Consider the following 17,074-nt stretch of genomic DNA (forward strand, 5'->3'; position numbering starts at 1 on the left):
TATTTAAACCAACTCTGTGCCCCCAAGGGCCTTACCATTTTGTTGGGGAGACAGGAAATGCATACCATAGACATTACACTACAGAAGGAAACTTCCGCAGAGCCTGGTTAGCGGTACTTAGGCTCTAAGAGCTCACAGTCTGCAGGGTTCCTGGAGAAGTCTGAGAGGGACAGACAAGCTGAGCGACCTCTTGTGGTCCCAACTCTTCTACTCCAGCTCCCGGAAACTGTCCATCCCAAGCTGGGACCAAAAAGTGCAGCAGCAGGGGTCCTCATGCGCTGTCCTCTATACCCCTGTGAACCCAAAGGCAGGTAAAAAACAAACCACCCTCTGCTCTTCTGTCCTGTCCCAAATTCTTGAGTCAAGTCCGATTTTTGCCCAGTTCAAGCCAAGAATTGCTCTGTATCAGCCAACTCCCTGCGAGTCAGCTGACTAATGGTTTTCTATCTTCATTTGAAAACAGCCTAGAAAAGCCTTGAGTTTACGGAGAGTCCCTCTGAGTCATGGCTCAGAAAAACCTCTATATGTCATCCTATTTGATCTTATAAAAGCATTCAGCTTTTAGACCAGAGGAGCTGCCTCCCTGTTCTTAAATGAAGTGAATGTGGCTAGGGACCTGGGACAGGCAGGCTTGTCGTCTAGTTCAAGCTGCTTCACTTAGGGATAGCCGGTGTTTGACATGTCACTTCTTTCTGAGCCTGAATTGTCTCCTCTGTAAAGGAAGGACTGTAACAACACGACACACACACTCACTCCACCACCACCCTCGCCTGCCTCAGCGTTATTCTGAGAGTTAAATGAGATCACTTTTGTGACGGTATTCTACACCATACAAGTGTAAGTTCTCTTTATTATCAGATTTTGGCTTTTGTGAGTCATTTCGGACATCAGTTCTTGACGTACATGTCCTTCACTTAATCCCACCACAAACTACTTCTCCTTCATTTCTTTTTCCTGTTTCCTAGAGAAATTATAAAGTTGGTGCTATGCATACTCCTGATGGAGTCTACTCCTCTACTTTGCCTACCATCATTTGGGCTCCACTCTCCCTTCCCGGTGGGACCTGCCGGCTGTCACTCCTTCACTCTGTCAGTAATTATTCAGGAAGTTTTCTCCCAGCCCACACTGTCACCATGCACACCCGCATATCTGAAACTGACATATTTAACATTTGATCTAGTTGTCGTTATGTATAGAAACCCAAATAACGATGGGCTGTAAGAGTCAAGAGTCCTGTGTTCCAGAATTAGCATTGTTTTTGATTACCCAGGGAGTTCTGGGCCATTCAGTTTGATAAACATCTATTCAGGTCAAGGGAGTGGGGGGGGGGGGTTGTTGCCTGCTGTGCAAAAACTCAAAAGTTTTGTAGGTCACACAGAAAGGTAAGCTTCCACTATGAACAGTGTGCTATATAGTGGCACACATAGACACATAATAAGGGCACACAGAGGAAGGGACAATTTAATCAAACTTCAAGTGTTATAGAGGCACCACTTCAGAGAGGAGGTGACGTCTGAGCGAGGCCTTCAAGGAAGACAAAGATTTTGCAAGGCCAAGAAAGAGACATGGAAGGAAGAACATTAAGATGCAAACAAAATCACGCGCTGAAGAAATGAGAAGAGTTTGGTATGGTCAGAGCATAGGATGCATGGTAGGGAGGGCAAGGAATGAGGCTAGAGGAAAGTTGGGCTGGGGCTGTGTGGGACCTAGAGTGCCAGGTTCGGCCATTTGGGCTTTATTCTCTCCAGCCCTTCTCGACCAAGGTTCCACAAGAAAACTAAGCCCGGTTGACCAAAGTCATCCATCGTACAAATGAATTTCTCCCCTCTGTACCTAGAATGACACAGGTTATGTACCATTTTGGAGAGAACTGAGAAAAGAGTTACTCAGATCATTTTCTGTAAGGCTCAGTGGTCACATGGAAGCCCAGCTGAGAAAGGCTGCGAGGCAATGGCGAGTCATCCAACATTTATAGAAAGCAAGTGAAGACCTCACGTGTCACGGAAACATTACTCCGGTGACAGTGAGGAGAATGATTTAGAAGGAGTACAGGTAAAATAAAATTCTATTGCAATAATTCAGGGGGTGATGGCCAGGGCACAGGATGATGACAGTAGATATGGAGGAAAGGGACATCTAGAGACACTGGGGAGGCAGAATGGATGGAGTAATTCAGTGCTGTCTTCCTTGGCTTTCCAGCTACAGCATGAAGTCACTTGCTCCCTCCAGATACAGGCTGGAGCCGTCCTGAAGAGTGGGAAGTCCATCGGCCACAAACCACCACGGGGGTGGTGCGTGCTGCCACTAATCTGGACTTTATTGTGCTCTGGTGAACTCTGCACACCCTGATAGGCTCCAAGTTATGACTTTTCTCTTTATACTCCTCACCCTCCTTGCCAGGCCAGTCCAGTTCTCATAAGTGACCTGCAGCCTAATTCTTCTACCCAGCCCCACAATTCCCTGCTGGGACAGAAGCCTTGCCCTGAACTCCAGACTGCTTGGCTGCTCTCCTGACACTCTGCTTTCCTATTCCAGTCTGTTCTTCCAGGGGGCTGGGTCTGTTCCCTGTGCTCTACCCTGGCCCCCCAAATCCTGCAGCACCGTTAGTACTGCCAGCTCTAGTGCTGCTTGATCCCAGCTTCCTCCTCCTGCCAGACAGGCCCATGTCGCCGAGGTTCTCTCATATCTCACACTTAAACCCACCCAAGTTCAGATATCCCCAAACCTTGTCTGGGGCCCGTGTGCTCATTTGTAACATGGGGGTTATGATAGGTGACTTCTAAGGTAGCTCCCTTCCAACACTAACAGCCTGTGTTTCTAAGTAGGCCAACTGTAAAAGTAGTCTGGACTGGCACAGAACAACTGAGGATGGGAGCGAGTGAGTCAGACTCAGCAAAACTGTCAAGCTAACCATGAAGCCAGGAGATTAGAGTGTAGCACGCCACTGGGCAGACAGCAGCTGAGACTCAAACCACAGATTAGCCGACCCAGACGGCTGTGTGGACAAGATGACTGATGCCACACCTAGTTTATTAGTCACATTCATGTTCAAGGAATTAACAACATCATTTTGTATCCCCCCAAAGGACAACATTCACTTATGACCTAAAGCTATTTCATATAATGATTATAACTCTACCTGTTATGGTTAGTGCTGGTGATTTGGGATTAAATATTATCCCATTAGTATTTTTTCCCCCTTTGCTAGAAATAATCATCAGTAAGTACTCCCCGAGGGTCAGGCTTTACTCTCAAGGCTTCCCAAGTTCCTCCCAGATGCTTCTCAGGGTATGTGCAAGAAAGAACACAGATCTTTGAAGACCTAAGTTTGAATCCCACAGCTACTTACTAGTCATGTGGTTCTGGATAAGTTAGTTAATCTCTTTGAGCTTTGGAAATAGGATAATAATACCTGCCTTGCATAGTGGCCGCCCAGATGAAAAGTGCCTGGCCTGCAGAAGGTTCTCGATAAAGGGAATTCTCCCTCACACCAATCCTGCTGTCTTCCACCTCTTCAAGTCTCACTGCTCTCAGGATTGTTTCACCTGGGCTTGCCTAGATTCTTACTCTCTTTCCTACTGGAGCCTACAAGGTTCCTGCTGGTCCACACAAGTTTGTGCTCCAAATTTCAGACATATGGCATGCTAAGTCAGCACTAGCACTCCTTGGAGTAGGGGCTCCCCCTGCCCCCACTGGTTACGGCTGAGCAATCACAGGCCAGGAAAAGTCTTGGTCAGAAAATGAGATCATGGCTGAAGTCTCTAAGAGCTCCATTGTCTCAGCTCCAAGGTCTGATACATTGAAGATGTGGATGTTGGTGCTGTAATTCAGTGTAGGACCAGTTAGGAGATTGCAAGAGATGGTGCTGAAGTGGAAAGGGGGTAGAGTAGGATGCCTCAAAGTTGCTGAGCACAGGATTTAGCTGTGGAACACATATCTTTGGCTGGTTAGGGGGCTAACACTCTTGGTTCTTCCTTCAAGGGGATTCTAGTATCAGGGACCAGTATACACCTGGGCTTTAAGGGCCTTTGAGATCATTTAGATCTACTTTCCTTTACGCAAATGGAGAAACTGAGGCTTAGAGGAGGGAAATTACTTCCCCAACCCACCTAGAAAGGGCTAGAGTGGCACCTGAACCCAGGTCTCCAGATTCTGTGTCCATAACTGTGTCTGTTATCCTATGAAAAAAACAGTAAATTCTTAAAATTCAACACATTGTGGATGCTCAGTAAAGTGGATTGTTGAATAACATGTAGAGGGAATGATTGTCAACGGGATTTCTAAAGAAGAGAGCATTCGCTGATTGACCAAATATTTGTTGAGTCCCAGAAAGACAAGGAAGGGCAAAATAGAGAAGGATATTGAATGCCACGCTTAGGAGTGTGAATTCTACTTTAAAGGCAACGTGAAGCCCATCAAAGAGTTCAGAACATAGGATTGACATGATCGGTTTGGGAAGATTATTCTGGTAACAGAGGGGAGGATGGATTAGAAGGCATCAGGAAGGTGCATGAGGACGTAGGAGGTTTTAGAGTAGTCCTGGCAAGAGGTGATTGATGGGTCTAAAGAAGGGTATTGGCAATAGAACAGAGAAGAAGCAGGAGAGCCAAAGGCCATTTCCTAAATGCCGTGAATGGGGCCTGTGGTCAGTGGAATGACAGGTAAGGCCAGGTGGGGCAGAAGGCTGGGCCAAAGTACCACTTCTCAAGACCCTAGAGCCTTGCCCAGGATCCCAGGCTAATCAAGCAGGCTCCATTCACAGCAGGGCAATGTTTGACGCTCATAGCGCCGGGCAGGCCACAGGCTGCTAACAGTCATTCACGGTCACTGACTTTCTGTGATAAAACACGGGCATCTCTTTCCCCAGCAAAGTGCAGCTGAAGTGGTTGGTTGGGACACGCAGACAAGAAGTCCTATTAGAAGTGTTAGCTACTTCCAGTTAAGGGTAAAATTTCTTAAAGATGAAAGCTTAGTGTTTCTAAACCTTGGCTGGATAATTTCGATCTACTGGTGCAAGGTAGGTATCACCCACTCCTAGCTACGGAGGTTATGTCTTGTAATAGTTAATAGCAGCGTCAGGAGGTCTGAGTCCAGACTGGTCCTCACTAGCTGTGTAAGCTTGAGCAAGTTACTAAATCTCTTTAAGTTTCCTCAACCATAAAGCGAAGATAACAGTAGTACCTTTGTGAGGCTTGTTGTCCTAATGATATGAGATAATGCATTGTAAGTGGTCAGTACAATGCTTGCCACAGAGCAAGTAGCTCAGAGTCAGCTAGAGATAACTTTAAGAGCTCTACTCAACTCGTTTGTAGCATGGTAGATATATTTACAAAGATCACTTTTGTAAATGAAAAAATCTGTGTTCTAATTTTTAAAAGCCTCCTGTTGGGGTGTTGTGTTTTAACTACATTTCACAGATTCATGGATGAGGGGTAGAACAGAACACGGGATACATTGTATATGCAGATTTTACAAGGGTGTCATAAAAGTTGTTTGTTTGTTTGTTTGTTTTGTTTCCGCCAAATTTTGTGTTCAAAAAATGATTTTGCTATTGTTTTGCTGGGTGACTTTGAGTAAGTCCCTTTAACTTTCAGACTTCTTTTGCTTCTTATGCAAAGTAAGTGGGCATAGTCTACAGGGTTTCAAATGGCCCTACCAATTCTACAATAAGTATATGGACTTATTTTTTTCTTTTGCATAGCTATAAGAACAAGTCAAACCCCAATTACTTCTGATGAAGCCCAAGATTTATCTTCTCAATTATCAGGAATTATTGCCAAGGATCTAACTACCATCTTTATTATGATGTGTACACTTATTTATCTGTGGTTTGACAGAGTATAGCTGACCTGGAACATTGGGAAGGATATTCACAGCTGACAAGCAGAAAACTGGAACCAGGGGCTTCTGGTGGCTCAGTCGGTTAAGTGTCCGACTCGATCTCACCTCAGCGTCATGAGTTCAAGCCCTGTGTCAGACTCCTTGCTGAGCATGGAGCCTGCCTAAGATTCTCTCTCTCCTTCTCCTGTCCCTCCCCATCGAAAGGAAGGAAGGAAGGAAGAAATGTAGGAAGGAAGGAAGAAAATGAACCGGAACTTGAGTTTCCTTGCGCTTACTGGTCTTTGGGGGAAAGTGATTTAAGATTTTATTTATTCATTTGACAGAGAGAGAGAGAGCACAAGCAGGGGGAGCTGCAGAGGGAGAGGGAGAAGCAGGCTCCTTGCTGAGTGGGAAGCCTGATGCGGGGCTTGATCCCAGGACCCTGGGATCATGACCGGAGCTGAAGGCAGACACTTTGCTGACTGAGTCACCCAGGAATCCCTGACTTTTTTTTTTTTTAAACTCTCTCATCTGTTCATTTTTATTGTCAAAGTTTCTCTGAGAGTGGTTTTGGTGGTAAGTTCATCAGTTTGGCAAGTGCAGGGAACAGGTGAGTAAAGATCATCTTTGTGAGCAAATCTTTCAGGTCTAGCCCCAGTTGTCCCTGCAGCCCTTTCCCGCTCCTTTGTTTTCACACATTCTGATATATCAGACTGACCTCGGCTGTTTCCTCAGATCCTGTGTGTTTACTGCTTCATGTTTTACTAATGATGCTCTCAACCTGGAAACCCTCCTCTCTGAACTCTTCCTCCAAGCTCACTGCCAACATTGGTGTGTCCAAATCCTCCTCATCCTTAATGGCTTAGTAATGTTACATCTCTACAAAACATGGGTAATCTTTCTCCAAGGGCGCAGTGAATATCTCCATCAGCTGAGCCCCCAGAACTCAGGTATGCGCTTTTGACATGCACCTCTCGGATGGTCCCGGTGCGCACAATAGCATAGTGGTCAGACACAGGATCTGCAGTCATACCCACCTGAGTTCAAATCCCTACTGGAGCCTCAGCTGTGATCTTGGGCAAGTGATAAGCTTTTCTGTGCTTCTGTTTATCTGTAAATTGGAGATAATAGCACCTACTTCATGAAGTTTTTGCTAGGTTTAAATGAGCCAGTACATGTAAAGCATTTAGAATAGCGCCTTACCTATAGTGAATGATTAATGAACGCTAGCAATCATTACTACTTTCTCCTTCTACCTTACTTTATAGATACTACATCACTGTCTTATGTTTCCTCCTAGACGCTACACTCCGTGAGAGCAGGATTTGTGCCTGTTCATTTTTTGTAGCTCTTTTTGTGCCTAGAACTTAGCACACAAAACTAGTTACCTAACAGATTTTGGAAAACTTCGGTCCAAGTCATTCCTATCTTTTCATCCCTAATATTCACAAGGTGCCTTTAACCATAGAATAAGCCATTCCATGAATTAAAGAAGTCTATTGCAATTAAATGTCACATTGTCACTGGGGCATTTGGGTGGCTCAGTCGGTTAAGTGACCGACTCTTGGTTTTGGCTCAGGTCATGATCTCAGGGTCATGAGATTGAGCCCGGTGTCTGGCTCTGCACTCAGCGTGGGGTCTGCTTGAGATTCTTTCCCTCTCCCTTTCCCTCTGCCCCTCCCCCTACTCGCATGCGTGCACATGTGCATGCTCTCTCTAAATAAATAAATAAATAAACAAGCAAACAAATAAATAAATAAAGTCTTAAAAAAACCCAAATGTCATATTGGATATTAGACTAAACAGTCTGTAGTCAGTTGCATGCTAATGCATGTGGCAGGCCAGGGCTTTTAAGGAATGTTACATGTGGTGCACAGTTATGTGACTCCGGGCCCCCAGCTCCTGCTCTTGGTCCCATTCCACTTCTTGAGGCAGCCAGATTCAATTACCTTTACTTCCTATGACTGTGGGTCAGCCTGGTTCCAGCTGGCCATGCACAGTGATGACCAAGGCTACCACAGAGAGCAGTTCACCTTCAGGAAGCAGCCTCACCCATGATGCATAGACAAATTGGTGAACAAACATGTACTAAAGGAAAACATCATGTATTACTCCTGTGGGACAAAGTTCAGTTGCAGTCAAGATTACAGGACAAAGTCAGATCTGTGTCTGAGATATTTTCCACATCTTTTCCTGATATTTCTCACATTTTTACAGAGAAACTTCTTGGTCTGTGATCGTGGATTTGTGCCAAACAGCAGTTTACCCAATACTGTGATTCATTTATTTGTTTTCTATACACTGTTTGACTTTTCTCGAATTTGGCTTTGGCTGAGGACACTCAGCATATGCTTTATATGGCTAACTAGTCAGATTTTTTTAGTATTTTTGGATCTTAATACAAAAAAGATATTAATCTGGGCATATATCCAAAGGTAACAAAAACACTAAAAAGAAAAGATATCTATACCCCCATGTTCATAGCAGCATTATTTACATTAGCCAAAACGTGGAAATAACCTAAGCATCCATCAATGGATGAATGGATAAAGTTGTGGTATCTATATACAATGCAATATTATTCAGCCACAAAAAATGAGGAAAATCTACCATTTGCGACAACGTGGATGGACCTTGAAGGGATTATGCTAAGTGAAATATCAGACAGAGAAAGACAACTTTATACCATCTCACTTATATGTGGAATCTAAAAAAAAAAAAACCTGTAAAAAAGAAAAGATCAGACTTGTTCCTGAGGTGGTGGGTTGGTAGGGAGAATTAGAGGAAGGCGGTCAAAGGGTACAGACTTCCAGTTGTAAGATAAAGAAGTATTAGGGATGAAATGCACAACACGCCGCCTCTAGCTAACACTGTTGTATCATATATAGGAAAGCTTAGGGAAAAAAACTCTTAGGAAATCCTAAAAGTTCTCATAACAAGGAGAGAAAACTTTCCCCTTTATTCTTTTCTTCTTACTGTAACTATATTAGCAGACAGATGTTGGCTGAACTTACTGTGGTCAACATGTCACAATATATATAAATCAAACCATCACTCTGTATACCTCAAACCATACAGCGATGTATGGCGATTATTTCTCAGTAAACCTGGAAAACAATTCAGAACAAAGGCTGGGATTTTTCTAATAATAAACCAGGGACTAGTCATTTTCTTTTTAGTGAGTATTAACTTCAGTTTAGTTCTCCTCTATGAAATTTCACAGGATTAATGTTAAGATATAATTCAGGTCAAGTAGAGTATCAGCTCCTGGTGTGTCATTAATAGTTCCAAGTTCATGAGTAAGAGCCATACAAAGCAGCACGGGCCTGAAGAAATGGGCCTGCGGAAATTAGGCCAGACAGGGCTCAAAGAAATTAAGGGAGACGATGCTGCCTTTTCTCTGCTCTCGGTGGAATCATTTCTTTTCTCACAATCACAGACCCAGGCAAAGCAGGCAGTGGCCTTAGCACAGAGGGGTACTGAAAGTCTCCAAAGTTGGTTCTCCAACCTGCCTCTTACGTTTGCATTCTTTTGTCTAGAGTGGCATTCCACTGGCAGAAGTTTGTTCCAGAGACTGCAATCCATTCCCTTACTAATTCATTCGTTCATCCAGTGCTTATTCGTGCCACTAAGTGCAGGAACTGGGGAAAGAAAAGTGAGGAAGACCAGAGCTTTTTGTCTAATATGAAGACAAAAATAGGGAGATGGTTAAAACTCTGTATATTTGAGAAGTGTGATGATAGCAGTTTTACATACGGGGCTGCCGGAGAAGTAGGAGGTGATCCCAGAGAAAGGGATTTCATAGAAAAGCACGAGTGGAGGAATGATGAAGTCGTGTCCCTCACAGAGGACAAGGAAAGTGAGAAAAGACAATGTTGAGTACAGATATCTCTGACAGCGGAATGCTTTAAGCTGGCTAGTGGTTATGAACAAGTAAAGCGCAGGGTAGCCTTTCACGTTCACAAGGTAACACCATCCAAACGCTGGACAGAATCTGTCCCACAAGCTAAGACTTGATAGAGAAGTGAGTGAGAATAGATGGACCGGGAGCCTGGACCCCTGGGGGTAGTGGTGAGAGGGGAGGTGGCTAAAGAGAGCTCTTGGCTCTTGGAGGAAAAACTTAGCGCACTAGGGCCAGAGCTTGAGGTGTCCTGAGACAGGCACTGAAAGAGGACGTCTGAAACCACCAGGCAAGCTTTGCCTATTTGGTAATTTGGGGGAAAGCGGTCTTCTGCAGTGAGGTACCAGAAAGAAAATATCACTTAAATCTGGATTAATGTGGTTTATTTGATTTAAATAGGCAAAGCATGTGTTTGGCTTCGGGGCTAGAAGACTGTTGAATTCTTGAATTCTAACCATTCTTGCCACTGCACTGTAACCCCAAGCAGCATATGCTCTTTGTTCTACTCAGAGTATCTCTGCACCATCTTCTTTGCCCTTCAAGTCTTCAACAAGTGTCCCCTACTACCCCGATGGCTCAGACTGTAGAGTCTGCTCCAAGTTCCCATAGCAATTAGTACCTCTCTCTCGTTAGATGAGCACCCACCACACCGGATTGTCCCTATTTACTTTTTGCTCTCCCTCTTCAGTAGGCTGAGCTTTCTGAGGGCAGAGATTGCCTTCCATCTCTATATCCGCAGGACTTACCCAGACTAGAACACAGTAGCTGCTTATATATTTCTGTAGTTCTGTGGATGGATAAATGGATGGATGAATTGAGCAAATGGATAAATGGCCCAAATCAGTAAGAATTTGCATTCTCCTTAGGAGTACAGATCTCAGGGAGTAAATGCTCAGAAAAATGTTGAACATATTTTAATGCTGTGACGTGCCATGGATAAAAAGCAGGTGCCTTGGGCCAAATCAAACTTAGTTGCAATTTGGTATGCTTTATTTTCCTGTTCAGATGAGCACTGTAATTTTAGGTCAAGGTTTGCTTAGTAGGCAGGTTTCAAAGATGTGGCAGGAGGAGCAATCTAATCGAAAAAGCTCAAACCAGGAGCCAAGAGGTCTAGCCTCTCTTCCTGAGACCCCATCAACTTCCTGATTATGTAACCCAGATGAGCTTCTTATCTTCATATGCTTCCAGTCTCCCAGCCTCTAGTCTTTCCTCTTTGCACCCCATCAACCGCTCAGTTATCTTTCCTGAAAACAAATTAATCATCTTGTTTTTTAGTTTAAAACCCCCTTCGCCTCCAGAGCAAAGTCCTAGCCCGTCAGCAGGCAAACAAGGTCTTCTTAGTATCTGTCAAGGTTGATGGTCCTTTATCATGTCTCTTCTATCCAGTGACTCCATGGATCCCATTTCTCTAACCAAACTCTTTCGTGCCTCTGTGTTTTTGCCACACACTGTTCCCAATGTCAGCAATGACCTTCTATGCTCATTTCACCTGGTGCACGCCTGCTTGTTCATCTTTCAAGACTCAGCCAACAGGGCTTAATGGTTGCTTCCTCAGCAAGGCCTCTTCTGACTCCTTCAGACAATGTGAGCACCTCCTCCACTCTGCTCCAACAGCATTTTCTATCCTTTATCTTAGACCACTTGTAAGTCTGATAGAAACTGTTTGCTTACTTATCCATCTCAGATGCAAAATTCTGAGTTCTTACAGGTCGGGGCCATCGTTCCTATATCCTCAGTCACTAGCACTTAAGAGGTTCCCCAGTATATGCTGGTTGAAAAAAAATCAAAGGAGCTATATCGAATATTACATGTACTGTCTTCCTTACTGTGGCTATTTTCACTTCTCGTCCATCTCTGCATGAAACATAATAATAAAGATTGGTTTATTGAGCATGGATCAGGCAGCAGGCACTTTTCTATACCTTTTACATATGGCAACTTCATTTAATCCTTACCTCAGCCCTGCAGAGCAGGCATTATTCTTACTTTATTACTCTTACTTTACAGATAAAGAAACTGAGGCCCAAAGAGGTTAAATGTATTTCCCAAGTCATAGTTATTAGATGGTAGAGCTAGGATTCAAATGAAGACTCCAACTTCCAAGCCCATGGCCTTTCCACAACATCGCCTGCTTCCTCAAAGGCCTGCACCTGGTAGGTTCTCACTTGGTTGTTTAATTGCTCTGAATTGCATTGAACAGGCCTGCAAGAGTCAGGCTCACTCAGATTTCCAGCTGGGGACTGGCTATCTCCACAGCCCATCCATGAAACCCTAGACAGCCACATCTAAATGCTGGCGCGCATGAAGACAAAGCCCAGATCCTTTTCCTGGCAGGAAGCTGTGTCTTCTAGCACATGGAACCAGTGCTGCATTTCCTGGGATCAGATGGAGCCCTCAGCACAGAGGTCCTCCCATGGGTTTGTCCCCAGTGTCCAGCCCAGAAACTGTCTGCTCCCTGGCTCCCTGGAGAATGAGAATTATTGGCTTCTGGAATGTTTTTCTGGTCACTGAGCCCTCAAGGTGAAAGGTCTCTTGGATGGAAACCAACAGGCCAAGTTTACCCAACCCAGCAAGGCGTCAGGCAGCCCCGAGGCACATTCCACTAGATCCCACAGAACAGCTGGGGCTTCTTCTCCTCAGCATGATACCTGCCCTCAAAGAATGGGGGTCTTCCTGCCCCACTGCACAGCTGACATAAAGCAGAAATCCCACTGCAGAGCACCCTTCAGGCTAGAGACTGCACAGAGCCCTCAGAAATATTCTCTTCTCCCTCTGCTTTCCACTGTTGCTGCTAAGACTTCAGTTTATGGGAAGAAGAGAGGCTCACAAAACACTATCAGCTCCTGTCCTAAAAATGTCCCATAGGAAGAGCCAGAAGGGAGAAGAATATTTACATGCTTGCAAATACCTATTACATGCCAGCCATTGTACATACATCATCTCATTTAACCATTACTACAATTATTTTTCCCATTTTAAAGATGTGCAAACTGAAAATGATCTAACCACAACAGCAGCATATCTCCTTTCTTTGATAAAAGGGGTCTTGTGAAACCTTGGACCTTGGGCCTGAGAATCAGCGACTGGAGCTCAGCATGAGGGTGAGGTGTAATGTAGCCACACAGGTAATGTCCTTGCATTAGTCACATCTGCTCATTGTCTGAGACTCTGTAATATCTTGCCCTGTTTATCCCTGCTGGAATCAAGAATTCTATCTGGGCCCCAAACCCAGCTGTCCAGTACTAGAAAAAGGAAGCAGTTTGAGTTTTACAAGAAGAGCCTTGAACTAGGAGTTTGAATACATTTGCTTGAGTCCCAGCTCTACTATTTAACATACATGAGATCTTGCCTTGGTTTTCTCATCTGTGAAGCACGGATAATAACAATTGATTTCCTATTTTGGGCTTATGATGATTAAATGAAATATTGCATGTAGGATGTGGGGAAGGCCCATAGAGAACTGGCCTATTCAAAAATGAGCCATGTTCTTGTACATTGCCCCTTCTATGGAGCTCCATCATGACTGGACAGCACCCCATTCTTTAGAATAATTTTTCTACTACCCTCTTCCCCCACAAGCTAAACGAAGAGCAGTTTCGTTTGAAGGAAGGAACATAGACTAGGAATTAGTTTACTTGGGTTTGAGTCCTGATTTTATAAACTATTGGCTGTGAGACAATGAAGTCACTGACCCTCAATTTCCTCATCTGTTGAGTGGGGATAATATTAGTAATCTTCTAAGGGTGCCATGAAGACTATATGAGTGCATCAATGCTTTAAAAATTCAAACGTGCTATACAAAGGCAAGTTATTCACCCAACAAAGTTTTTTGACCATCTGCTATGGACAAGGCATGTTCCAAGTGATGACAATCCAAAGACAATAAGACAAGATATCCTTTAAGTTCACAGTCTGAGGAGGAGATGGAAGCATACACAGGTCATTACAACGCAGTGTGGTAAGTGCCATGACAGGGAGGCATAGAAGAGGGGCACTGTATTAGTTATCTATTGTTGCAAAACAAATTACCCCAACACTAAGTAGCTTAAAACAACAAGCATTTATTATCTCACATATATTCTAGGAGTCAGGAATCTGGGAATGACTTAGCTGGGCAATTCATGACATCAAGTTGTTGGCCAAGGCCGTAGTCTCTAAAGACTTGACTAGGGCTGGAGAATCCACTTCCAAGCTCACTCATGTGGCTGTTAGCAGAAGGCTTCAGTTCCTTGCCATGTGAACCTCTCCATAGGTCTGCTCAAGATATGACTTTCTCCAAGGGAAGTCATCCAAGAGAAAGAGCATGTGTGAGAAAGCACCCAAGAGTATAACCTAATCTTAGATGTGCCATGCTATCAGTTCTGCCATTTTCTGTTGGTCACAAAGACCACCATGGTACAATGCAGAAGGGGAATACACCAGGGTGTAACTTGCAGGAGGTGGGGACCATTGGGAGCCATTTTGGATGCTTGCTGACACAGGTACTAAACACATTAGGAGAGAGGAGCCAGGAAAATTGTCTAGAGCTTAAGCTCAGGTGTATTTTTACTGCTTCTTGTAGTTTCTGCTGAATGTTGGACTAGCAAGAGAAAACTTCCATTTCTAACCAGATTATTCTGCTTTTAGGTGGAAATGACATTGTACAAAATATAGAGCAAACATACAACTATCAAGAAGTGTAGCGACTCACCAAAATAAAAAGCTTCTGAACAGGAAAGGAAACAATAAACAAAATTAAAAGGCAACCTACTGAATGGAAGAAGATATTTGCAAATGATGTATCCAATCAAGGGTTAGTATCCAAAATATATAAAGAACTGATACAACTCAACACCTCAAAAAACAAATAACCCAACTAAAAAAATGTGCAGAAGACATGAATAGACATTGTTTCCAAAGAAGATATCCAGATGGTCAACAGAATCATGAAAAGATGCCCAACATCACTCATCATCAGGGAGATGCAAATCAAAAAACTACAACAAGATATCACATCACACCTGTCAAAATGGCTAAAACATACAACACAAGAAAACAACAGGTGTTGGTGAGGATACGGAGAAAAAGAAACCCTTGCGCACTGTAGCTGGGAATGCAAACTGTTATAACCACTGTGGAAGACAGTATGGAGTTTCTTCAAAAAGTTAAAAATAGAACAACCCTATGATTCAGTAATTGTGCTACTGGGTATTTACCCCAAAATATAAAAACACTAATTCAAAGGGATACGTGCACCCCTATGTTTATTGCAGCATTATTTGCCCAATCATGAAAGCAGCCCAACTGTCCATTGATAAATGAATGGATAAAGAAGTAGTATATACATATTTATATTTAAATATATATATTTATATATGTAGATATAAAACAGAATATTATTCAGTCATAAAAAAGATGGAAATCTTGCCATTTGCAACAACATGGATGGAGCAGAGAGTATAATGCTAAGCAAAATAAGTCAGTCAGAGAAAGACAAATACCATATCTCACTCATATACGGAATTGAGGAAACAAAACAAACAAGCAAAGGACAAAAAAAGAGAGAGAGACACAAACCAAGAAACACTCTTAACTATAGAGAACAAACTGATGGTTACGAAAAGGGAGGTGGGTGGGGGGATGGGTGAAATAGGTGATGGGGATTAAAGAGTACAATTATCATGATGAGCACTGGGTAATATATAGAACTGTCGAATCACTATATCATATACCTGAAACTAATATAACATTACATGTTAACTATACTGGAATTAAAACAAAAAATAATAATAAAAAAGAAATGGTAATGACTTTGCTGGTGGGAGTATCTTCCAGCTCCGACTTCAGGGCAACTTCACCCTGGTGAGGTCAGTTCCCCAAAGGCCCTAGTATGGCCCTTAAGTTCATAGTCTTCCCAGAGCTGACCCAGAATAACTAGTACTCATTCCTATTACAGTGCAACTCACATTGTACCACAATTCTGTGTTTACGTGTCTCACATCCCTTTAAACTGCCCTGAGCAGGCAGGGAAAATGTCTGTCTGGTACACAGCTTGTCCCACATCTAGCATGGTGCCTGACACTGTGCCTAACTGTTTGATAAAAGAATTAACAGAAACTGAAAGAACATAGGATACACTGTATATGTCATAAGGTCCATGCAGGTAAGTAATTATCACAACATTTAAGAAGTTATGCTTTGTGTTTCCTGAGTGTCAGGTCCTATGCTACATGCTTTATGTATATTACTCCATTTAACACTCATCACAGTACTATGGTAGGCATTATTATCCCCATTTAACAGATGAGGAAACCAATGTCACACAATTAGAAAATGGTGGAGTGTGGATTTGACTCCAGGGCTGTCAGACTACACACACCTATACAGTCACCTCTTTGCAGGGAGGAGAGCGTGGTTGCCTATGGCAGGCCCTCACCAATAGCAGAACTTTTACCTGATTGTGTTGGAAGAGCCTCCTTTCTACCATCTCCTGACTTCCCTGTAAGCTCCTGGGCACTCTATAATGTCGCAGCACCTAGCACAGGGCCTGGAACACAGTAGGCTATCTATAAATGTTTTCTGGATAAATACATGAGTGGGTGAATAAATGAAGTGGTGGTGATGACTGCTACATTAATGAAACCCTCTAATGTCATTGGCATTATTAAATTAACTAGTAATTCTTTTTGCTTGTTGGGTGAATTGGCCTTCCCCAGGTAGCCTTCTCAGACCCTTCTCATCCCAGGGCTTTCTGCCCACTGAACCAGTATGGAGCATTTAAAATCAGAGTGGACAGAGCTGCAGACACATGGGCAAACCTTAACTTGGCTTGTTCCAGACTGCCTGCCAAGTCATCACCCTTCTGTTTGGACTCAGTTACCACATTCTTTATTGCAAGATACTTTCATAACACGAGGCAGTGCTTTTGCCTCCAGCTTTATTTACACTGGTTACATATATGATCTGCTTGCTTTCAGACACCATCACCCATCTCTGGCAGTTGGGGAGGGGGTTATGATTTCATTTCAGCAGTAGCGTCTCTCCTGGATCCCATGGTCAAATGGGAACTCTCTGGGAAGCTTCCTACAGTAGCTCCTTCCACACAGGGAAACAGGGTAACAGGAACCCTCTTACTGATCTTCACCAATGCTTGGATAGGACCTTTACTTGTTTAACTTTTCTCTATTTTCTGCCTTCCCAGTTGGAAGGAATATAATGGCAGTGGTAAAGAGAATGGGTTTTGCAATTAGAGCTGGATTTTCATCCTAGTTCTGCCTCTATTAGCTATACATCTTGGGCGAATTACTTCTTTGAGCCTTGACTTTCTCACTTGTAAATTAGGACTACTAATATGCTCTCCCTCGTAGGGTTGTG

The 17,074-nt window shown here is 43.5% G+C and overlaps 1 long non-coding RNA gene across 1 annotated transcript in view; it reads right to left on the bottom strand.

Annotated features, from left to right (window-relative positions):
* Positions 1–6,358: 6,358 nt before the first annotated feature.
* Positions 6,359–17,074, bottom strand: part of LOC113269400 (uncharacterized) — an 85,632-nt gene continuing 74,916 nt past the window's right edge. Inside the window, exon 5 of the long non-coding RNA XR_008960928.1 lies at positions 6,359–11,575. This is a non-coding gene — a long non-coding RNA (uncharacterized LOC113269400). The remainder of the gene's footprint in view (positions 11,576–17,074) is intronic.

Source organism: Ursus arctos, unplaced genomic scaffold, assembly GCF_023065955.2.
Source record: "Ursus arctos isolate Adak ecotype North America unplaced genomic scaffold, UrsArc2.0 scaffold_22, whole genome shotgun sequence".
Classification (NCBI taxonomy): Eukaryota; Metazoa; Chordata; class Mammalia; order Carnivora; family Ursidae; genus Ursus; species Ursus arctos.